General features: G+C 44.7%; 1 protein-coding gene across 2 annotated transcripts in view; it reads right to left on the bottom strand.

The window, feature by feature from the left end:
• Nucleotides 1-25,349, bottom strand: part of PRICKLE2 (prickle planar cell polarity protein 2) — a 419,325-nt gene that overhangs the window by 202,611 nt on the left and 191,365 nt on the right. The window contains exon 1 of one of the 2 annotated variants that reach the window (XM_010589693.3): nucleotides 3,003-3,237. The exons of the other annotated variant lie outside the window; for it this stretch is intronic. The gene's annotated coding sequence lies outside the window, so the exon portion shown is untranslated. Of the gene's footprint in view, nucleotides 1-3,002; nucleotides 3,238-25,349 lie in introns of those variants that run through there. 2 annotated transcript variants of the gene reach the window in all.

The following is a 25,349-nucleotide window of genomic DNA, read 5'->3' as shown; positions in this document are numbered from 1 at the left end:
GTACTCCTTGGAAACTCTATGGGGTCCTTCTACCCTGTGCTATAGGGTCACTGTGAGTCGGAATCGGCTCAACGGCAATGGGTTTTATACCCGAAGTGGCTGTTAAAAGTCAAATGTAAAGCTATACCTGCAGGGAAATCATTCCTGAGTTTTCCCAGACGTCCAGTCCCTTAGTACCTGAGTCTCTTCCCTCCGCCGCCCCTACATCTTCTATTCTTCTGGAAGACGTCCAGACACAATCTTTGGAAAAGCAGTCTTCCTCTGCTTGTCACACAGAGGAACAGGATATGAAAAAAGTACGTCACCAAAAAAAAAAAAAAGAAAACCAAAGCATGCATGGCAATCAAATGGTGAATATTCTGCAAAAGAATCCCTTGCCATTTCAATTTTGAGAAAATGAAAAATATCAAGGAAATTTGGGGGAACATTACCTTTAAGCTCTCAATGCAATTTACACAGTTTCATTCAATTCTGCGAGTGCTACCACTCTGGGTTTGGCAGCCAGAAAACAACTCCCTCTGCCTCCTTGCAGTGCCATTAGATAATCCCACTGAGTTTATATTTGCCCAAAGCTCTCTTCTTTTATCACACAGCTAGGAAGCGCTTAATGTAACTGGGTCCCTTTCAGGAGAGATTAAGAAAAAGAGCAGGAGGAGAACAGCATCTCTGAGATTTGGCTTTCCAGATTATTAAAAACCACAGATCTCTGTGAGCACAGCCACCCATCACAGCAAGTGTGTCCCTCGGGTGCCCGTGCTCCGCCATGCTGATTCGCTTCAGGGTAAACTCAGCCCATAACCACTTTGCCTTCTCGGCAATCAGCCCCGCAAAGACCACAAACGTCACCACCAAACTGGTGAGCACTCGTCGAACCTTCCCATCTCCCTCATTCCTCAAGACGTCTGTGGCCCTAGGGAGAGCAATCCTGCTAAAAGAAAAGCTTGGGAAAGGAGCCAAGAGCTTTTCCTGCGAGGAAAATGGGAGGAGACCAGTGGAAGGAGGCGCGATAAAACCGGCTCAAAAATAAGTTCTGTCTCAAAAAGGTCATGGAGGGCCCAAGGGGGCTGTTTTGGTTTCTTAAATGAAACTGTGACCCCAAAAATAAAAAGATAAGAGACTTGCTGATGGAGAAGCTTGAAAACCTGGGAGAGGCTGGGGCATCACTGCAGAAAGACTGCCTAGTACCGGAGCTTTCTTGTATTCCACCCAAAGCTGTGTACCAGCTGAGGCTGATTCAGGAAAATACTCAAATCTCCTGGTAATTTCCTGCAGACAGGACGTTTAATCATCTCCAAGCCTCCACCACAAAAGAAAAAGAAAAAAAAAAACACAAAAAACACCAAACCGAATGATTCACACTCTTAAAACGCATCTGCCTTCGGAACGAGAACCGTTTTCTGCTCTTGAAAAGCAGCCACAGTTTGTTATTCTAACAAAGCGTTCCTTTCCTCCAAACAGAAATAAAAGCCCATCAAGGAGGCCTTGTACTGATTTCTGTTCTGCATTTCTTGAAACTTCCGCCCAGTCAACATTTTCTCCTGGCAGGTTCTCAGAAATCCAGGGAGAACTGGGCAGTCAGTGACTAAGAACACAGGATCATTTTTATAGGCCTCCCTCCCCCCATTTCTGGCCCTGTGGGAAGATGTTTTATAGTAAGACGAACAGAATTAGCTGCACATATGAATTCTCCACTGCTCAGCTCACTTCACACCTTTATCTGAATTGCCCAATGGCTGGGAAGGCTTGGCAATTGGTGATTTGAAAGGAAAGGCCCAAATCCTCTCCGAGTGGTATTTGGTCAGTCTGCCATGTCCACCTCTCTAATTACTCAACGAGTTGCACAGGTAAAAATATCTGTGTACAGACAGCAGGGAACCTAAAGTATACAAACGCTTCACACCACCTAAACAACCACATGTAAAGGCCAGCCCAGCAGAGCGCAGGCGGCTAATAGCCAAAATAACTTCATCTGAGCAGAAATGAAATTTGGTGATCCATGCTTCAGGTTTTGCTCCAATTCTGGAAGGTATTTCTGCCTCATCTTTTAAAAACACTAAGCCCTGACCCTCGGTACTCAGCTCCCAAGGTCTTGCTTAGGTCCCTGCAAGTGAACAGATGGGGCCGGGGAGTGCAGAGCTGAAACTGCATCTTTTAAAACCACCTATGCCCCCCAATCCCTTCAGCTCATTTTTGTCCTAAAATCTCCCAGGAGACAGCTGCCCAGACAGCCCATATTTGCATGGTTCCAGTCCTTACCAAGTCCTCACTCTCCCAGCAGCTGAGAGGCTGCTTTTGGAAACCTGGGAGAACAGGGTTCGAATTACAACCACCCCCAAAGCTTTCTCCATACTAGAGACACCCCAGAGTAGAGCTAGGAAGGCTAGGGGAAGGGTCCTCTCCCCCCACTCCCCACCGCCTACTCACAGGTAATAAATTAACAAATCCAGAGTTGCTTAATTATAGAAATTCACCAAGGAGAACAGAAATGAATTTTAAAAGTTCTAGGAAAATAAGCATCTTTTAATTTTAGGGGATATAAGCTCAAAATATAAAAGTGTGTTGGGGAGAAGAAAATACATTTTTAAGGTAGATCTTCCCGAAAAACATTAAAAAACAGGTTTGATAGTTTACAGTAAATAAATAAGTAGGTCATCAGCAATAAATAAATTTTGAATATTTAAGGGAAATGAATTATAATAGAAAAGATGCTGTAACAATCAAATCCAGAAAAGATCAAATGTCTCCCCCTAAGAAGTCCTAATACAATAATAAAAATACCACCATCATATTATTACTACTCTTGGCTAATAAGGTGGCCCTGTAAAGGCCTGCATACAGACTAAAATGACGTCCTGTACCGAAAGCTCATGCCATCCCTCCCAGAGGTGAGTTTCCCAGTTCAAGCTCCCTTTTCCAAGGGAGGTCACGAAAACCAGGAGCAAACGCGCCCCTGCGCCCCCCTCCGTGCGCTCCTAGCGCACCCCGGCGTGGGGGCCACTTACCCAGCTCAGCCTCGCTTTGCTCCGCTGCTGCGGCGCCTCCACTGGGGCCCGGGATCTTGGCTGGGGAAGCTGGAGCGGGGACCGGAGACCCAGGAGTAGAGGGTATGGCTGCAGCTAAGGAGCCCAGAGGGGCGTCGGCCGCCCACTGCCCGGAGCCCGAGGGGGCCCTTCAGGGGCTCTACGCCAAGAGGGTAACATTCCCAGGGGACGGCCGCTGCTCCGTGCGCAGCTCCTGATCCGGGAAAATCGGTCGGGTGCTGGTGAGAGGAGCTCCAAGCTCCCGGGGCTGCCTCCCTGCTGCTTAAAGAGACGCCTCCCCACCTCCCGCTCTGCTTATTGGTGAAAATTGCCAGCCACAGGCCAATCCTAGGCCTGTTCCCAAATTGAGATTTCAATCAAGGGAGCTACTGCTTTAAAATTAGAAAGGGCAGAGCGGGGTAGATATGGGGGGCTCTGCCACCTTCCAAGAGTAGAAGGACACAGGGCTTTCTGGCCCTTCCACACAGAGGTCCTGAGAGCTTGCAGCAGCTGGAAGAACAAGATTATACAGTGCACAGCCCAGGAGGAAGAAGGGGGCATGCTGAACCTCTGCCTTGACCTGCCCCTCCACCTCCCCCAAGGCGCTGTCATCCTTCAAGGCTCATCCAGTTCACTGCAGATGCTGGAGACCTTCCGTGACCCCTTACTCTTGGGAAGGGCCTCCAAGCTATGACCTTGCTCCTAAGGCTCCTTATGCCCCCCTCCAGCCGCCGACCACATTGCACTTTTTAGTTTAATTTGTTTCTCCGTTTCCAAGGTAAGCTCCATCAGGGCAGGAATGTTGTCATCTGTCATCACGCTGCACCCCTCCGTGCCCGGCACACACACAAAAAAATGTTTATTGATGGAATGAATAAATGAGCAAACAAAGGAATAAACAGTGAAAACAGTGTTGGCTGTGACAATTAAAACGTTCATTAGGAAGCAGCAGTCAACAGGTCAAGCGCTGATTCCAGACAAGGCTGTGCTCAAATGTGGCCTCCACCTTCTACTAATCATGAAATCTTGTTTCTCAGTTTCCTTGTCTTCGAAACACAATCATGAAACCTACCATCTCACAAGGTTGTGAGATTGCATTCGATCACGTCTGGACTGGAGAAGCTGCTCAGTCAAGAGCGACTTTGCTGGAGGGTGGGGCTGAGTCTAATAGCTGACTTGATTTCTTGGTGAACCCATTCATGAAACCAATATGAATTAAGTGTTGACTAAGTGCCAGGCCCCAAGGCCCCATGCCAGGTGACAGGGTCCCCAATGAAAGATGAAGTCTTTGACCACAAGAAACTCACAATGGAGTGAGAGGGGAAAGTGGAGAAAGAGACAAATACAGAGAATTATATCTGATAATACACAAGCTAAGACATATGTATAAGCATGTTGCATTGCAGGATGGTTAATACTAGTCATTAACTGAAAACATAATTATCTAATAATAATTGGGGGCATGTTTAAATAAATTATGATACATCCATACAATGGAATACTATACAATATACAGTCATGAGAAAAAAGAGGCAGAACTAAGTGCATGAATATGCAATGAATTCCAACATACACTGCTAAGTACAATGCACTGGATAAACACATCCCCACTTGCATAAATAAATCTGCATGTATTGTGCACACACATATATGCTGTATATGTACAAAATGTTTCGTGAAGATTACTATCTCTGGCAAGGTGGACTGAGGATGGGGCAGATCTAATATGGGAAGGAAATGAATATTTCATTATATATCATTGTGTATTATTTGAACATTTTACCATGAGCTTGTGATAAGCTCTGGTTTTGGCAAGATGGCACATGATGACAGCTTGAAAATTCCAATACCTAGCTGTGCTAGATAAAATACATATAACAAAAATTCTTTTAAAGGCCTAGCTGACTTACAAGAAGAAAAGGAAAACACCCAGATGCTAGAAATAAAAAGGTGACTGAAAATAAGAGGGTCTACATGTAGACTTGTGCTGTGGCTGTGGGGTGGAGGGAAAGGTGGTTGGTAGCAGGGAAAAGGTTTGTCTTGGTGACCAACAGCACTGGGTTTTTATGCTCATGCAGAAAGGAAGACAAGGCCTTGGGACAAGGAGAAGCGGGAAGGTGTCATGAGACCCCTAAATACGGCCAGGAATACTCATTGAGGGCTGCACCCTTAATGAACAAACAGATCAGAAAAATGGTCAACCAGCCCAAGGAAACTTGTCAGTTTCTGTCTGTCTTCTGGTTGGGAGGGAAAAGTCTCAACTGAAAATTAGAAACCCTAGGCCATTTTTAGGTTTGGAGTACAAATTTATACAAAAGACAAAATCATGATACTATGGCTAAAAAATTAATATTAAAAATTGGTCCTGTTCATGATACACCAAGAATGCCTTGGAAAAGCAAACGACAAATTGCCCTGGAGAGCCACTTCTACAACCCAGGCTACAACCAGCCCTACAAAGCATGAGCTCCCAATGAAAAAATCACAGAACACACAGGAAACTGTCAATCACAAGTCAACAAATAAGCAGATCAGAGCCTCAGGAATTAAAGGTCAAAAACAACAATCTGAAAAAAGATCATGAAATGACAGTGTTTAAAGTGATTCAAAATATTAAAGCTGGAAATAAAACCTTAAAAAGTAGTAAGACATGATATGACTATTTCTCCCCATAAATTCACAGAAATAAAAAACTCAATTGGTAGGTGAAAACAGGAGAGTAGATGCTGCTGAAGAGAGAAGTATAATCTGAGGGATTACACAAATGGAATCACAAAGGGGATGGTGAGTTAAAAAATATGAAAGTGGTTCAGAGATATGAAGAACAGAATGAGAAGGCCCAACACATGTCTAATAGGAGGCCCACAGGGAGAGAACACAGAAACTGAAAAAAAAAGAGGCAATAATTGAACAAATAACAGCTGAAAATGTTCTAGAATTTATAACACATACGAATCCTCAGAATCAAGAAGCACAAGGCATCTCAAGCAAGATCAATAAAATGTGGGAATATGCATGTATTAATTATTCATAAAAGTACATTTAATAAAAAAAACTGAAGTTAAATAAAATTAATAATGCAATGACATAGGAAAGCAGGAGGTGTTTAGTTGTACAGAAGAAAGGTGACTTCTGCCATTCCACATTTTGAGCTGGAGTATTTTTTTTTATACTTACCTGAATCTCTCACCAACAAATGCAATGAATTCTAAACTACAGTTGGTTCATGAAGGCCTAGCTGTACAGTATTTTGGTGCCCAGGTACCAGGGCAAAGTGGCAGAGATTTCCAGAGAAAGATGTATGCATTCAGCAACAAACCAAAGTGGCAACAAAGCCAGAGGCCCTGCCCTCAAGAATCGTGCGGTCTGGTGTTAGAGGTAAGACAGGGAGCAAAGGCCCTGAGATCGGAGAGTGCCGGTTTGAGAAATAGCGAAGAGACTGCTGTGGTTAGAGGGGAAACAAGTAAAACAGAAATAGACTATGCTAACAGGGAGGTAATAGGGGGTTGAGTGTGGAACCTAGAGACTTAGTAAGACAAGGAACAGAGGGGCCCCCAAATCTGCAAACAAAATAACAAGAAACGGGCCAGGGCTCAGAAACAAAGCCATTTCCCAGAACAGTGGGGCAGGGTATCTAAAAACAGCCTGCAAACTTCTTTAAAGTTGCCTTTCAGGAGCAGCTGGAGAAGACCAGGCCCAGGCACATGTTCAGAACATCCACCTGTGACTGATGTGTGACCTTCCACCAGGGGCAGTGACAGGCTACAGCCCCAGCCAGGGAATTGAACCTGGGGAGCAGGAGACTGCGCGGGCGCGACACCCCATAATAAGTCCTGCTACGAACCCCAGAGGCCTCCAGGACAGGAGCCATCTTGGAAAGCTGCTGCCCACACACCTTAGTTAACATATCCCCGCCTATGTCTATGAATAAACATGAATCTTTTCCCGCCCAAGAACTTTTAAAAACTCAGGCTTGTCTTTTGTTCTGTGAGATGAGGGTATGCGTTGCTCTAGGCTCTCCTCGTCTGTTTACAAGCCTCTTCAATAAAGCTTTGCTCGTGTAGAAAACTACGTGCCTTACCTGCTCCTTCTTGACCAGTGAGAGACAAGAACCTTATTCCGGTAACAGAGGCAGCCAGGTAAACAGCATATCATTGATAAAAGTGTCATAATAAGGGAACTGCTATAAGGGCAGCGGTGGTTCAGTCATAGAATTCTCACCTTCCGTGGAGGAGACGCAGGTTCAATTCCTGGACGATGCTTCTCATGCGCAGCCACTACCTGTCTGTCAGTGGAGGCTTGCGAACTGTTATGATGCTGAACAGGCTTCAGCCGAGCTTCCAGACTAAGATGGACTAGGAAGAAAAGCCTGGCAATCTACTTCCAAAAATCAGCCATTGAAAACCCTATGGAGCACCACAGTCTAATCTGCAACTGATTACAGTGATGGCACAGGACTGGGCAGTATTTCGTTCTGTTGTGCGTGGGGTAGTCAGGAGTCAGGGGCTGATTTAACAGCAACTAACAACAACAGTATCAACTGCACTTCAACATAAAGAAAACAAAAATCCTCACAACTGGACCAATGAGCGACATCATGATAAACAGAGAAAAGATTGAAGTTGTCAAGGATTTCCTTTTACTTGGATCCACAATCAACAGCCATGGAAGCAGCAGTCAAGAAATCAAAAGACTCACTGCATTGGGTAAATCTGCTGCAAAGGACCTCTTTAAAGTGTTGAAGAACAAAGATGTCACCTTGAAGACTAAGGTGCGCCTGACCCAAGCCATGGTATTTTCAATCGCATCATATGCATGTGAAAGCTGGACAATGAATAAGGAAGACCGAAGAAGAGTTGACACCTTTGAATTGTGGTGTTGGCGAAGAATATTGAATACACGATGGACTGCCAAAAGAATGAACAAATCTGTCTTAGAAGTACAACCAGAACGCTCCTTAGAAGCAAGGATGGTGACACTGTGTCTGACATACTTTGGACATGTTGTCAGGAGGGATCAGTCCCTGGAGAAGGACATCATGCTTGGCAGAGTACAGGGTCAGAGGAAAAGAGGAAGACCCTCAACTAGGGGGACTGACACAGTGGCTGCAACAATGAGCTCAAGCATAACAACAATTTTAAGGATGGTGCAGGACCGGGCAGTGTTTCGTTCTGTTGTGCATAGCGTCACTATGAGTCGGAACTGACTCGATGGCACCTAACAACAACAACAACAGCACAAACTGCTTGAGAAACACTGAGGAAGAACAGCTCGACCAGCATCGGCAGGAGAGCTGGTAGCTCAGGGAAGGCTTCCCGGAAGCAGTAACATCCTCACTGACATAGCTGCATCTTTAGGGGAAAGGGCTTTAGAATCAGGCCTGGCTTTGAATTTCAGTTCTGCCATTTGTAACTCTGACCAAGTTAAGTAACTTCTCCAAGCTTAATTTATCTTGTCTGTAAATACAGAATTCATATCCCTAGTCTTGGGGTTGTTTTAAGGTTTTTAGGGATAACATATTGTAAAACATTCTACAGAATGCCTGACCTATAATTCATTTTTACTACATGGCTAGCTATTTATTAGATGAAGTCAAGTGCCTGGGTGGAAAACAATTCCTTTTGTTTTAAAAGATGATTTTATTTTGAGTTAAAGCAGCCAGAGGCTTCGGCCTATTTTCATGAAACTACCATGAGAAACATAAAATTTTTACTGAATATCTCCCATGTGAAAGGCATATTATCATGCCATCAAAACACAAAGAGCTATCAGACCTGGTCCTTTCCACAAAGGACTTAAAATTTACATCCAAAAATATGCAATAAATGCTGCATATACTGTCAAATAAGTGATTCTCTCCAGTGTTCAGTTTTGAAACTGTGACAAAATTCCTATCTATATCATTAAGATTCCCAGCAACATTTCAAGTTGAAAAAGCTCAGAGTCAAGCAGGGGAAGGAGTAAACGGGCCCTCCTCAGTGTTACTTCAATACACTTGTGAATGGCTGGGATGATGAAATGGGGAGGAAGCTCATAAAGTCCAACTCATGATGCCAAGTTGCTGGGCTTTGCCAATGCTCGGCAGATAAAGCACAAAGCGATCTAGCCAATCTGGAGGAATGGCTTCAATTAAAGTGTATGAAATTCAATAATGGCAAGGGTTGTGCCTGCCCTTTGGAAGAAGCACTGAATTGTGAAGTCTTAGAGAAGAAAGAATTGGCCAAAGACATGCTCTTTCATTCATTCTTTCATGCACCATTTAACAAACATTTACCTAGTGCCTACGACGAGATAGGCTTTGCCTAGCAGAGTGAGGAAAGATGAGAAAACACAAATAAAACATGATGCTGCCTTTAAGGAATATAAAATACAGTGATCCGAAGCCCTGTTCACTTGAAACTACCGTGCCCTCCAACCTTCTACCACACAATGGCTATCTAACCTTTATAAACCATCTCAAGAATACAAAGAACACAATTAATGACGAGCCCTAGTGCACAGAGTTTAAGCACTCGGCTGCTAACCGAAAGGTCGGCAGTTCAAGTCCACCAGCCGCTCCGTGGGAGAAAGATGTGGCTGTCTGCTTCTATAAAGATTTTTACAGCCTTGGAAACCCTACAGGGCTGTTCTACTCCATCCTATAGGGTCACTATGAGTTGGGAGCAACTTAAAGGCAATGGGTTTAGAGGCTGGACGCCATTTTGTTTCAGAATGGCAAAGAGATTTCATCTCTTGGGCTAACATTGATTGAGCGGCTTCCTGTAGCGCTGACTTGACAAGAAGTCTGAGGCTGCATCTGTCAGGAAAGCACACTGTGACTGATTAGTGATGTCTGTCATGTGGTAGAGGAGGAGTGACAGCACTGCTGCTGTAAAGTGACATCCCCATCTTGTCCAGAGAGGAGAAGGCAGAGCAGATCTTCCTTTCTTCCTGGGGCATCCTGAATTCAACAGCACTATCGGGGCAATGGAGGAGAACCTCTGTATCTGAAATGTTGCTGAGAGAGAAGAAAAATCTCTAGCTCAGAATATTTCTGATGAGCTTTTAAGATGTGAGCTCATATCCTTTAGCAGCCTTTGTATTCGGCAGCACGCTGACTAAATGGAGAAAGCTACCAGCTCTGATGTGTAAACATACACACGATTATAGTAAAGCCTGATGCTTGAGGATTAAAAGCACACTGGGGAACAGAAATGTCTATAAAGTGCATATATTAAAGAACCACAAAACGAGTAAATGCATCGAACAGCAATTAACATGTTATTTAAGAAAGGACAAAGATTTTATCATTTTATCCTAGTAAATAGTATAGATATTGCCAGGCAAAGACAAAGAAACGCCCTTATTTATTTTCATACAGACACTCTATATCCTGGGGACTCTGTAACACTAACTAAGGAGATAGAGTCTGGCCCCATTACAAGTTTCCACACCCAATCTGTCAACACTCTGAACCATCACCTAGCCAATCACAAAGGGCCCAGGCTCACTTGCTGCAAAGGACAGAGTGGTACAAGCAGACAAGGGTTAAGCACTAAGCCCGACCCCAGCCTGATTCAGATACAAAGAACAAACCGTAGCATTTTGATTAATATGCCAGCTCTTCTGTCATGCCAACTGAAAAGTGAATTTTATGGAAAACCAACTCCTTGAGAAATAGGTCTAATTAATTCAGTTACATGAACACCAATGAAATAAAGGGGGAGGGGATGGAAGAGAGAGAAGAAGAAAGAGGAGGAGGAGAGCCAGTCGGGTAAGCAAAGAGGGAACAGATGAGAACGGATGACTAAACCCAGTGCCGTCGAGTCGGAATGGATGACTATGAGGATACAAATAGGATGATAGAGACCACTGGGTTTACGTAGAAACTCCAGAAGTCCGTTCTGAGTTAAGATGACAGAAACATGTTTATATTTCAGTCAAATGCACAGATGAAGGTTTGGATAAGACCTTAAAGGATGACCTAGCTCAAACAACTCCCAAGTGATACATAAATTGGTTAAACTATGTTCATGATCTGTCATGTTGAATACTGCATTGCTATTATTTATAATGAATCAACAAACTGCGGTACTCCCGCACAATGGAATACTGCTCAGCAATAAAAGGAACAAAGGACTGATACACACAATGACATAGATCAACCTCAAATTTATCACGCTAAGTGAAAGAAGCCAAACTCAAAAGGCTACATACTGCGTGGATCCACCGCATGACGGTCCCCAAACCAAAATGACAGAAACAGAAACCAGATCAGTAGTTGCCGGGGCCTGGGGATGGAAGGTAGGGTTGATCATAAAAAAATGTTGGGGTGTGACGGAACTGGTCTGTATCTTGATTCAGGGGTGGTGACATGACTCTATACATTTATAAAAACTCAAGAAACCTTAAATCGAAGAGTGAATTCTACTGCATGCAAATATAAAAAAGGGTGGGGGGGGTGGGGTCTTAAGATCATCCCTACTACCCCTTTGTTTTTATCATTATTGTAGTAAGTATTTTCATGTTATCTTACTTATAAAGATACTTAACAAATTTCCTCAAAAAAGTTAACTAGAAGCTTTGGCCCACCAAAGGCTATGAGCCTTAAGTTTGTTCTTTTTGCATTAAAAAGGGAGATGATCAAGTTTCAGAGAAGTGGTACTCTGTCCCCCAAACCAGACTTGTGCCTTGATGTACTCACGAGTTTTAGAAAACTAAAAAGTGACTGTTTTTAAACTAACATGCAATTCGATATTAATGAATTGACCCTGCACTACAGAAAACCACCTTGCTGTGGTTCGATGCTGTTGGGCTGAATCCCAATCACTGCAGAGTGACCCTATAACAACCCTATAACACAAAGTAGAACTGTCCATGGGGTTTCCTAGGCTGTAAATCTTTCCAGGAGCAGATCGCCAGGTCTTTTCTCCTGTTCAAAACTTCTGACTTTTTGGTTAGCAGCAAAGCACTTACTCATTGCACCACCAAACCCAAAAACTAAACCCGCTGCCATTGAGTCAATTCGGACTCACAATGGCCTTGTAGGATAGAGTAGAACTGCCTCAAAAGGGTTTCTAAGGAGTGACTGGTGGATTCGAACTGTCAACCTTTTGCTTAGCAGCTGGGCTCTTAACCTCTGGGCCACCAGGGCTCCTCAAGAGCTTCTTACAACCATCTCACGCTTTGGGAAAGGAGCCCTGGGGGAGCAGTGGTTAAAGTGCTCTGCTGCTGAGAGTTTGGCAGTTCGAATCCACCAGCCACTCCTTGAGAAAAAAATGTGGCAGTGTGTTTCTGTATATTTACAGCTTTAGAAACAATGTGGAGCAGTTCTACTGTGCCCTATAGGGCAGCTATCAGTCAGAATTGACACAAGGGCAACGTGTTTACACTCTGGGAAATACTATATAGACTGGAAGTCCCATGAATGGATTACGTCTGTCTTACTCTCCACTTTATCCTTACTTACCACCTAACATAACTGGCAGTTGATAAATATTTGTAAAATGAATGAACTAAAACTTTTCTACTATATTCGCGCACCCCACCCCTCCAAAGAGAAAATCTGTTAATTGCTGAGGCAGCTCAGTCCCCCACTGGACAGCTAGCTCCTTGATTCAGCTCTTCCCTGTGATCTACTTCCCACAGATCAGCCAATGAAAACCCTATGGATCACAATGGTTGGATCCACAAATGATCACGGGCATGGGGCAGGACCGGGAAGCATTTAATTCCGTTGTACATGGGGCGGCCATGAGTCAAGGACCAACTTGTCGGCAGCTGACAGCAACAGTAAGCTGGCAGCATGCATTCCACCAAGATGGATCACAAAGAACACGGCCAGCCTCTTTTCACTTGACATCCTTCAAAGACCTGAGCCTCGTTTTCTAGTGATTATTCCTCGTGGGATACAGTCACAGTTTCAAACCCTTTTAACACCTCCAGCCACTCAAAATGTGACACCCAATTCAGTAAGAACAAGGGACCACTGCCAATGTTGTTAGGTAAGATACAACATTACACTGTGTAAGAAAACATCCATGTTTTTCAGAGAAACATGTCTAGGTATGTAAGAGTAAAAATAACATGTTATCTGAGCATTGCTTTAAGGTGCTCAGGGAGCAAGGACGGGAGGGAAGGAGAAAGGGCAAGAGAAATGTAATGGGATAAAAAAAAATGGGATAGATGACGTCAATTCTTGAAAATTGTTAAATCCATTGCACAGGAGTTCCTCATACTATTCTCTTTAGTTCTGTGCATGTTTGACGATTTTCTTAATAATAAAAAACTTCCAAGCGTGATCGGACCAGGACAGGTCACAGTGGGCTTACGCCCTCGTTCTTGATGCCATGATTCAAAGACCGTGTAGTAACCTGATTCTCACTGAGCTGTTGATCAAAACCTGTTTGGTTTAGCTTTTATTCCTCCACTCTCTCTCACCAGGCTCCATCTACTTTATTCTAACACCTGGGTAGTTGGGCTTCTGGTTCCAAGTGTAGGTCTCTTAATTTTTTTTTCATGTTTTGGTTCTACCCATCACCCCTACTTGTCAGATCTTTGGGATCTGCTTCCCAACACCATGAATCATCCAGTCCACTGGTTGCCAAATGCTGGACTACGACTGTCTACGCAAGAGCCACCTGGGAATTCTGCAGAGTCTTGGGCCCCACCTCTAGAGATTCAAATCCGTTATGTTTGGGACATGGCCCAGAATAGCAACACCAAACTAATATATTCATTATTTCTCCATTATATCATCAAGTAGGGGGAAAAAAAATGATGAATAGTAACCAAAGATTGAGTGGACTCTCCCCACTACTCTTGGGGAGGGGGCAGGATGAAAATTTAAAAAGTAAGCTTTCCAGTTCACAGAGGAAACGGATTCTTCAAGCTCTTAAGAGTCTTTCTAGAGTAGGTCATTCATATGAATATGAGATCTGAGTATTAGAATTTTCACTTTCTGGGCCTAGATTTTGACACCTCTTTTTTTTTTTTTTTTGGTAGCTGTGGCGACAATTTTTATCCCTATATTTTAAGACATATTACTTGGAGGTGTACACCACATTCAGCCATTCCTTGGAAGTTCATTAATCAGTAGTTCAGGAAACAAGGAACCCTTACAGGAACGACACCTCATCCAGCCTCCTCCCGCTCTACTTCACTGTACTCTCTCACTGAGTCCTGTCAGTAGTGCTTTGCAGTAGAGGCTATGATGATCCCCCCATTTGTCAGGAGGATCCCAAGGCACAGGAAAGTAACCTGCCTGTGGTAACAAAGCCTGTAAGTGGCAGGGATGGGATTCAGGATCCAGGCAGCCATGCTTGCAGATCGCTGACATTCATGTTTTCACATGTATTGTCACTGTGGCCAACGTACAGATCATCTGCCAGGTCCTGGTCATGAGAGACACTCAGAAGAAAGGCAGAGAGGAAGCAAGACTAGTTGTCATCTACTCCTACAAACTTTTCCTGCGTTTGTACATCTGTCCATCTGTCCATCCACCCAACACTTGTTGAGTATCTACTATCTACAATGCACCACAGGAATAAGCTCTGGAAACAAAATATAAAAAAGACACAGTTTGCACCCAACAGGAACTGATGATCTGGTAGAGAGAGACAGGTCTATGCTCTACACGCAAACCTAGAACAAAGCACCAAGTGATGTGGTCTAGGTATGAGGAAGTGCTCCAGGAGCAGCAGAATGGGCACTTTGTCCAACAGGAGAAGGTGATGTTAGCGGCAAGTCTTGAAGAATGAGTAGGAATTCCTGAGATGGAAGAAGGGACAAGTACAGTCTGACAGATGCGACAGCATGGGCAAATTTTGGAGGCTTGAAAGAGGCCCGGGGGTGGAGTAAGAAAGACATTTCATAGAGTTCATGGACTTTGCAGCTGCTGACACTTAGGGCTGGGTAACTCTGTCGTGCGGGCTGTCCTGTGCACTGTGAGATGTAGCAGCATCTCTGCTCTCTACCCACTAGGATGCCAGGAGCACTTCCCCCAATTGTGACAACCATAAATTTCTCCAGACATTGCTAAAAGTCCCTGGGCCAACTGTCTCAAGTCCCTGTTGAGAACCACTAGACTAATCGGGAAGCTTGCATGTGTGTGTGGAAGAGGAAACTGAAAAGAAAGAGGTTACCAGCGGCTGAAAGAAGCACAGTGAGGTAGGCTGGGTCTGGATCATGAAACATGCCAGGCAATCAGGCCCCTCAAATTTCTCAGTCACCACCTGGCCCCTCTGAAGTTCATTTCCTTTTAAAGGCCTCCTCCTAACTCTAGGCTGTATATGCAATCCACATTAGAAGTTATTTTTTTGATAATTAATGTGGTTACCAGCCTTGAAATTAAATACCGTACATATACTCACGTGGAAAAAACCCTGGTGGCACAGTGGTTAAGAGCTCAGTTAGTTCTAATCTACCAGCTGCTCCTTGGAAACCCTATGAGGCAATTCTACTCTGTCCTACAGGGTCTCTATGAGTTGCAGTCAGCTTGATGGCAATGGTTTGGTTTACCCATGTGGCATCCCTGGGTGGTGCAGCAAATGACTAATATGCTCAGTTGCTAACCAAAAGGTTGATGGGACAAGTTCATCCAGTGGTGCCTCAGAAGGAAGGTCTGGGGGTCTGCTTCCGAAAAGTCAGCCATTGAAAACCCTATGGAGCACAGTTCTACTTTGAACAGATGGGGTCACCATCAGTTGGGATCAACTCCACGGCAACTGCTTATTATCTACCCATATAGTAAATGAAAATCTGAGACGCCCCCCAAGATTCCCGCCTCTTTGCATATACACATCATCTCCCAGTTTTTCAAACACTAATGCAGGAACTGCTGTGAAGTGATTTCACAGAAGTAATTAAGGTCCCAAATCAGGTGATTTAAGGCAGGGAGACAACCGTCAGTGAGTGTGACCTAATCCGGTGTGTACCTCAGAGACTGGGTTCTCCTGGAGACAGAGATGTGACGTGTGAGGGACATAAGGATGAGTCTTGTTCTGGATTTAAAGATAAAGGGGGCCACGTGACACGGACCCCAGGGTGGCCTTCATGAGCTGAGCACAGTCCCTGACTGACAGCCAGCAAGGAGACGGGGACCTCAGCCCTACCACCACAAGGAACTGAACTCTGCCAACAACCTGGATGAGCCTGGAAGACGGCCAGCTGAGGCTGCAGGTGGCCAGCACCTTAATTTCAGCTGTTTGAGAACCTGAGCAGCAACCCGGCCACATCGTGCAGAACTTCTAACCCATACAGCTGTGAGGTAATAATAACTGTTGTTTTAAGCTGCTAAATTTGTGGTCATTTGTTTGTTACGTAGAAATAGAAAACTGTTGTTGTCACCTGCTGTCACGTTGGTCCCTGACTCATGGAAGCCTCATGTACTGTGGGACGAACTGCTGCCTAATCCTGTGCTATCCCCATGATCAGTTGTGGATAGGACATGGTGATCCATAGGGTTTTCGTTGGCTGGTTTTCAGAAGTAGATCTCCGGGCCTGTCCTCCTAGTCTGTCTTAGTCTGGAAGCTCCATTGAAACCTGTTCAGCATCATAGCAACATGCAAGCCTCCACTGACAGACAGGTGCATTTGGGAGGAACGAATCGGGTCTCCTGTGTGGGAGGCAAGAATTCTACCACCACCCTCCAACAGAAAATGAATGCAACCCAAATCCTCCAAGGTCCAGCTCAGGTCCTTCCTGCTCTGTCAAGCCTCCCCCCACTATAAACAGAGGGAAGTCAGCCCGTCTGGAGTTCTTTCTCAGGCAGATCCTGCTGCCTAAAACACTCTAATTTTTATAAAATCTCATGTAGATAAACTATCATCCTGTCTATCATTGAGTGCTTCCTGAGTGCTTCCATGAGGTGGGTGGGTGGGGGTGTCTGCTCCTCTCCCTCCCCCCAAAAAAAATCAATATTGGGAAGACAGTGGTGAAGTCTTACAGAATCTCCTGAATTTCTCTCAATGCCTGTTACAGTGCTAAGCCATCACAGGCACTCAGAAAGTCAGTACTGATGGATGGCCATAGCGACCCCTCCCCTGATAGGTGGGGGAGAAGGAGCAGGAGCATTAGGCAGCGCTGGAAGTCCCACTATGATTGCAGTGACTTGGGGCGCCATGCTGGTATTCAAAAGAACCATTTATACATCAATAATCGCTTACACGAAGCTGTTGTCTTTCAGGGTCAAATGACTCATGAATTTCCTACCACTGAACTCTAAGCTGCCGGCTCAGAAGTCTCCAGGCCCCTTGCCTTCTAGACTCGCTTGTGGCTGCCCCCCTTGGGACATAAACCTTGGGGTTTCCAGTTACTGGGCTTGGGGTTTAGTGTCTAAGTTAGGAGGCCCAATCTGGAGGGTTTCCAAAAGGAAGCCTTCTATCAGCATCGTTCATCAAATATTCTGCCCTCTTTCAGAGGGTCAACAAGAAAACATGAAGATTTCACGTTTCCATAGGAAAATAAGTAGAAGTAGAAAAGTGTGTAGAAATTACTAACTAAAATCAGTCTAATCTGAAGTTATCATTAATCCCTACTTAGCAGTTTGCCCTTTACCACAGGACTGAAAACTCAAAATAACTGAACACACACACACACACACACACACACACACAAATACAGCTGTAAATGACGCTTTCACATTCAGATTTCTTTCCAGGATGGATTCCAGAGTTAGTGATCCTGGGACCTGAATTTATCAGCCAACTTATGTGTAGCTTCTTTTCATTTCCATAATTATCAGCAGGCCAATTAATATGACTCTGATAATTGCAGTGCTTGGGGTTGGTTAATGTCTCAGCATTATCTAATGCCCACCCTCCTGCAGGTCTCTGCTGACCACGTGGGAAGTCCCCTCAGCACCCCGTCTGTTCATGAACATAGCATCAGCACGCTGTCCAGCACACTGTACCCACACGTTTAACATTTGTCTAATAAATTAATTAATAAACAAGTTAATTTACAAAAGTGATGGAAATGTCCCAAGAACACAGTCTTATGAAAACCAAAGTGATCTGTGTAATTGTAGACAATTCCTTTTAGGTCTCAGGCACCCTGGTTCATGGGTCCTTACTGATCCAAGCCATTGAGGCTAGGGATTCCCAAACTCACAGGAAACTGTTTACTCTCTCTGAGCCTCAGTTTCCTCATTTATAAAAGGAGAATAATAATTCATACTTCAGAGAGACTTCAAGATGAGAAACTGAAATAACACTGTATCTCAAGGCCTAGCTCAGTGTCTGGTACAAAGTAAACAACCCTGCAAATGGCTGCTCTTACTATTTAAATAAAATTGCTGCCTGTGGGTCAGGCGGGGAGAGAAGTGCTCTCCGAAACTGGTGTCACTTCCCAGGGGTTGTCACACCAAAGGGAACACGGAGAGACTGATGGAAAATGTGTCTTCCTTCTCCAGTGCCCTCCCCGCTTTGGGAAACCCTGGTGCCATAGTGGTTAAGAGCTACAACTGCTAATCAAAAGGTCAGCAGTTCGAATCCGCCAGGTGTTCCTTGGAAACTCTATGGGGCAGTTCTACTCTGTCCTACAGGGTCGCTATGAGTCGGGATCGACTCGACGGCACTGGGTTTTGGGTTTTCTCCCCGCTTTGAAGCTTTCTCTGGCACTTTGGACTCACTATCCTGTTTTTATTCTGAGTTCATCTAGCTCTAAGCTCAGTCTTTTTTTTAATACACAGTGCATTTTAACAAGTAGGTCAACGCCATTTTATACTTGCAATATGATTACCATAGTAATCACTATATTTTATAACCTGCAAAATGCTCCCAGGCAGGCCGGCAGGGACAGCCACGGTTTGTAACAAAAATAATAATTTCAGCCCTGCAGAATAAGCTCCTCTTAAGAGCTCTTTCGTTGCAAGTATTAATTTCTGAGGCGCCCACAATATCTGGAAATGGCAAACGCTAATGACCGACTAAGGGCATACCCGAGCACGTCCCTCCCAGAAGCTTTACGTTGAGAGAGTTAAAAACAATATTATCATTAATGATAATAGTAGTAGCAGCTGCTGCTGCTTGACGTGGGTTGTCTGCAAAATGGCCTGAAGGACTCCTTTCCCCGCACCCATGCTCTTAAGTGGTCCCCTCCCTTCCTGACTCTGGACCTGGCTGTGCGACTGGCTTTGACCGATGGGATATCAGCGCGTGTGCCATGGCAGAGGCAGGAAATGCACTTGTGCCTTTGGGCTTTGCCCTCTTACTGCTGGTGGAACTGTGCCTACAAGCCCAGCTGTCACCACACAGCTCCATCGTGTAAGAGGACCCATCCTGGACTGGGCGTGGTGACCCAGAGCAGAACTGTGCAGCCAACTCCAACCATGAGCGATAACAAATGTGGTACTGTACTAAGCTACTAAGCTTCGTGGTGCTTTGTTTTGCAGCATAAGCTAAGTGACACGGCGCTTACATTTGGCAGGCCTTCTTCAACATGCTTTACGTGAATTAACTCATTTAATCCCTCCAACAACCTCTTGAGGTCTATACTGTTATGTATTTAATAGACGAGGAGCCTCAGGCACACAGAGCTGGGGTAACTAGGCCAAGGTCACACAGCTGGAATGTGATGGGACTAGAATTTGTACCCAGTTAGCTGGCTCCAGAATCCCTGCTCCTAAATTACACAATACTGACTCTCAACTCTTTTTTCATTTTCCTTCCATGGAAGTGTTTATTCCATATGATAGCTACGAGAAGCACTGCTTAATGTGAACAGCTAGGTCAGTGCTCACCATCCCAAAATGCTATCATGACCTAAGGAAATCTCACAGGAATGCATTTTGGATCCAGAAAGCAGTAGATCAAAAGCCCCTCTCTCCCCCCAATTCCATTTGACTGATACAATGTAACTTTCAGACTGGATTTTGACAATATAAAGTGAGTTTTAATGGGGCTCTGTCAGACTACAGCTTTCATTTAAACTTTTTAGATCATGCCCTTCCCCCATTCTTCATAAATTTTAGCCGATTGGATCACAAAAGCAATATAAGCTTATCTTCTACATAAGTAAGTCTCTCCTTTCCCCTCACATCCTCCAACCTCCTTAACAGAAACTATACCTGTTGCCATCAAGTCGATTCTGACTCATAGCTACGCTACATGACAGAGCAGAACTGCCTCATGGGGTTTTCAAGGAGTGGCTGATAGATTCGAACTGCTGACCTCTTGGTTAGCAGTTGAGCTCTTTACACTGCGCCACCAGGGCTCCTTGTTAAAAGAACAACCTATTAAAAATTGAATATACATCTTTTTATACTTTTCCTTTAATTATGCAAACATAGCTATTAAAGGTTTGTTGCTGTTGTTATGTGCCTTTCAGCTGATTCCAACTCATGGAGACCCCATGTGACAGAGCAGAACTGCCCCATAGGGTTTTCTAGGCTTAGAAACCTTGGTGGCATAGTGGTTAAGACATACAGCTGCTAACCAAAAGGTCGGCAGTTCAAATCCACCAGGCGTTCCTTGGAAACCATATGGAGCAGTTCTACTCTGTCTTATAGGGTCGCTATGAGTCAGAATCAACTCGACGGCAATGAGTTTAATGTTTACGGGAGCAGATCACCAGGTCTTTCTCCCACAGAGTCAATGGGTGGGTTTGAACCGCCAACCTTTCAATTAGCAGTCAAGCACTTAACCATTGTGCCACCAGGGCTCCTTCTATTAAAGACCTCCCAAACCCAAAGCCATTGCCATCGAGTTGACTCCGACTCATAGTGACCCTACAGGACAGAGTAAAACTTCCCCACAGCGTTTCCAAGGCTGTAATCTTTACAGAAGCTGACTGCCACATCTTTCTTCCATGGAGTGGCTGACGGGTTCGACCACTGATCTTTTGGTTAGCAGCTGAGTGCTTTAACCACTGCACCACCAGGACATCTTTTATTAAAGACCTACCAAGGTATTATTCTTCAAAATTGAAAATAAGGAAAAAAAAAAAAAGAAATGGCAGTTGACTAGAAATTCAAGAGCAGATTTTAACAACCTGGTCATTCAAATACATTTTGTAAAAGCCTTAGTTCATTATAATTAAGTATGTACAACACCAATTATGCTGTAATCCTCAAAACAACATTATTTCTTCACACAATCAACAGAAAGGTTAGCATCTACAACACATACATAAAACCAGTTTCTGTTCTTTTTGGTCTAAAATAGAATTCTTCCCTGAAAGGCACTACCACATCTTTCAAACCTGAAGTCATTTTAGACGGCAGCCTAGGAGGTATAAAACAAGTCAGGATAACTGCAAAAGACCAAAAAAAAAAAAAAAAAAAAGCCCAGCACACGCAACAAATGCAAAGATGAGAAACTCAAGGATGAGGGGGTGTAGCTGAAAAGAAAAAATTCTCTTAGAAGCCAAGAGTGTTAATTTATATTACATGCAGTTAAGAATCATCAGAAGTCAATTTCTATTAAATGACAGAACCAGAGAAAACCAATTAATCTTCCATAAAAAACCAAAATGTCCAATTCTAACTTCTAAAAAGTCAATTTAAAGTAATTTTATGTGGATCCAAAGGCTTTCAAGCACCATCGACAAATGTCTCTGTACAGAGTATATAAAAAGTGAACGATAATATAGGAAATATTACCTGGTATATGACTTATACGACTTGCCTCATTTTCTTTCTTCTGTAACAATATGCTATTGTAAAGAACGTGTGGATAAAGAATGCGATCAGATGAAGATGGTTATGATTTACTTCAGATTCCACAGGGGAAGCCTGCTGAGGCTGAGGAAGGGAGGCACTCCGGTTGTCCTATTTCGGTAAGATAAACATGTAGGCACTGTTCCCCAGCCTTCCGTAGCAGAAGGCACCCTATTTGTTCTAGGGTGCTGTAGTTATTATGGTTAGTTGCCTTGGAGTCAGCTCTAACTCATGGTGACCCCACGCACAACAGAATGAAACACTGCCTGGTCTTGCACCATTTTCACAATAATTGGTATGCTCGAGCCCATCATTGTGGCCACTGTGTACTTTGAGTGCCTTCCAACCTAGGAGGTTCATCTTCCATCACTACACCAGCCCATAATCTGTTGTGATCCATAGGGTATTCACTGGCTAATTTTCAGAAGTCAATTGCCAAACCTTTCTTCCTAGTCTGTCTTAGTCTGGAAACTCCACTGAAACCCATGCACCATGGATGAACTTCTGGTATTTCAAATACTTTTAAAATAACAGTTTCCAGCATCATAGCAACATGTAAGCTAACACAGTATGACAAAATGACAGACAGGTAGTGGTTTAGGGCACTAGAAAATTAAAATTCAATCGTGTGTTGGTGAACAGTGTTACAAAAGCATAATATCTTTGTTTTTAGTTCATAATTAAGCCACGTGGCTCTAATTGGGACAGGTAGTTAAGAGACGATGGCAAGATGAGCATTAATTTAACACTGGAGCCACCACTGGGCCCTTGGCTTTTACTAGACCCTCCATTCAACATATGCTTATGGAGCCTCTCCTACATGTTAGGCCATGGCTGGTTCTTAGGGCTGCAAGAATGAGACATAGAGGAGATACATCCTGAGCGGATGGCCAAGAAGATTGCAAGTATGAAGAAGACTGCACAGCTGCTTATGATGGTCTTCCAACAAGTCCAGTAAGACCCTCAAATAATAAGTTCAGCTCGATGTTAAATGATTACGTCAAGATCATGAGATTTCACTGACTCCATTCACTCGCTGAATACACCCATGTGCCAGGCACTGTGACACATGCTGGGATTATAAAGAGAACAAGACGTGTTCCTTGCCTTCATGGAACCCACAATTCAGTTGTGACTCAAATAAGTCAACAGACAAATATGAGTGGGAATATGGTAGTACAGGGTACCCTAGAAAGACTACCTAACCTGGGTTTTGTGGAGGAGATTTCCCCAAAGAAGTTACACCCGAGCTAATACCTCAAGAATGAAGTTTGCTTTGGTCTTTTAAAATAAAATTCCACTTAAAATATTTAATTTCCATCGAATGACTCAAAGCTTACTTGTGGTGCAGTGAATTACTTAATATGGACATTCTAGCCATGGTCTTTATGATTCCCACACAATGACTGGATGGGACTATGCAAATAAGGTATTGTGGCCCACCAAGGGAATTGAACAGTTTGCTAATAACGCAAATAAGGTGCATGGAAACTTGTGGGGGTGGAACCATGCAAATAAGGTGTATGAAACCCTAACGAGAGGGCTGGTTAGGTTTGCTATCCCCTAGGCTTAAATGAGCCATCCAAGAGGCAGAAAAGAGGGACCTCACTACCACCAAGAAAGAAGAACTTGGAGTGGTGCGTGTCCTTTGGACCTGGGATCTCTGCGCTGAGGACCTTCTAGACCTGAGAGAGAGAGAGAGAGAGAGAGCTGTAACACTGGGGATGGTGAGAGACAGCCAGAAGCTGCAGCAAAGAAATGGTGGCAGCAGAACCAGGAGACTGGCAGGAGATGGCACAGTGGGTTTCCCAGTCTATGAAGTGAGACAGCTGAGCACCTTGTGAAGTTAGGGGAGGTCAGGCTCTTCCACCTGCCATTTTTACACTCCTCTTGCCCTAAGGGAGTGGCACCTGCATAAGGTCCCAGCACAGTAATTCTCAAATTTTAACATGCACACCCTCACCCATCTGTCAGTTTGTTGCACTGTGATGGCTTTTGTGTTGCTATGATGCTGGAAGCTAAGCCAATGTATTTCTAATACCAGGGTCATCCATAGTGGACAGGTTTTAGTGGAGCTTCCAGACTAAGAGTAGGAAGAAAAGCCTGGTGATCTACTTCCAAAAATTAGCCAATGAAAACCTTATGGATCACAACAGCACATTGTCGGACTCACTTGCTTTGGACACGTCACTAAGGGGGCTAAGTTGCTCAGTTGCAGGAGGAGGACATCACGCTTGGTGATGTAGAGGGCCACCGAGGGTGAGGGAGGCCCTGGGTGAGATGGACTGGCACGACAGCTGCAACGATGGTGTCGAGCACACCAGCGACCATCGGGCTGATGGTGTCGAGCACACCGGCGACCATCGGGCTGATGGTGTCGAGCACACCGGCGGCGACCATCGGGATGATGGTGTCGAGCACACCGGCGGCGACCATCGGGCTGATGGTGTCGAGCACACCGGCGGCGACCATCGGGCTGATGGTGTCGAGCATACCGGCGACCGTCGGGATGATGGTGTCGAGCATACCGGCGACCGTCGGGCTGATGGTGTCGAGCATACCGGCGACCGTCGGGCTGATGGTGTCGAGCATACCGGCGACTGTCGGGCTGATGCCGCACCAGGCAGCTTCTCATTCTGCCATCCGTGAGGTTGCTGTGAGTCAGGGTGGACTCCACAGCAGCTGTCTACATACTGTGCATGTGAATCACCTGGAATCTTCTTTAAATGCAAGTTCCAGGTCCCTAGGTCTGAGCAAGGGCTTGAGATTCTGCATTTCCAAGCAGCTCCCAGGTGATGTTGGGGCTCCTGGTCTGGGAACCACATCTGGGGTAGCCAGAATCTACCACAAAAGGAGCCTCTGGCCAGCAGGGGTGTTTCGTTTGGCTCAAGGAGTATTTCAAAAAGTCTGAATTAGCTGTCAACTTTTAAAAAATCAGAAGATTTACAGAGAACCCCTGAGGGAGCAGGAGAGCAGTGGGATGCAGACCCCAAATTCTCAGAAGACCAGACTTAATGGTCTGACTGAGACCAGAAGGACCCCGGTGGTCATGGCCCCAGACCTTCTGTTGGCCCAGGACAGGAACCATTCCCGAAGCCAGCTCTTCAGACATGGATTGGCCTGGACAATGGGCTGGAGAGGGATGCTGGTGAGGAGTGAGCTTCTTGGATCAGGTGAACACTTGAGACTATGTTGGCATCTCCTGCCTGGAGAGGAGATGGGAGGGTGGAGGGGGTTAGAAGCTGGTGAAATGGACAGAAAAAGAGAGAGTGGAGGGAGACAGCGGGCTGTCTCATTAGGGGGAGAGTAATTGGGAGTGTGTAGCAAGGTGTATGTGGGTTTTTGTGTGAGAGACTGACTTGATTCGTAAACTTTCACTTAAAGCACAATAAAAATTATTTAAAAAAAAAAAAAAACAAGATTTCATATGAAACGCAGGATTTCCAGCTTTTTTGAAAGATCGGAATACCAGACAAAGAGGGCCCCACATTCCTGCAAAGTGGAAATCAGCTGGAGGCAGGACCAGGCTGTGACCTTCAGGGCCCTACAGTCACCTCTGCCCTCACAGGGCACTTACTTCCTCTGGCTTCAGTCTAACCTCTGACTTCACTCGCATTCAACATGCCTGCCTGGCCCCGTAGGTAGCTGCATTGTAACTCTGGCCCCAGCAGCCTGAAAGTGGTAACAACTCA

Source organism: Loxodonta africana, chromosome 22 (genome assembly GCF_030014295.1).
Source record: "Loxodonta africana isolate mLoxAfr1 chromosome 22, mLoxAfr1.hap2, whole genome shotgun sequence".
Classification (NCBI taxonomy): Eukaryota; Metazoa; Chordata; class Mammalia; order Proboscidea; family Elephantidae; genus Loxodonta; species Loxodonta africana.
The sequence above is the reverse complement of the archived record's forward strand: the minus strand, read 5'-3'. Positions and strand labels throughout refer to the sequence as shown.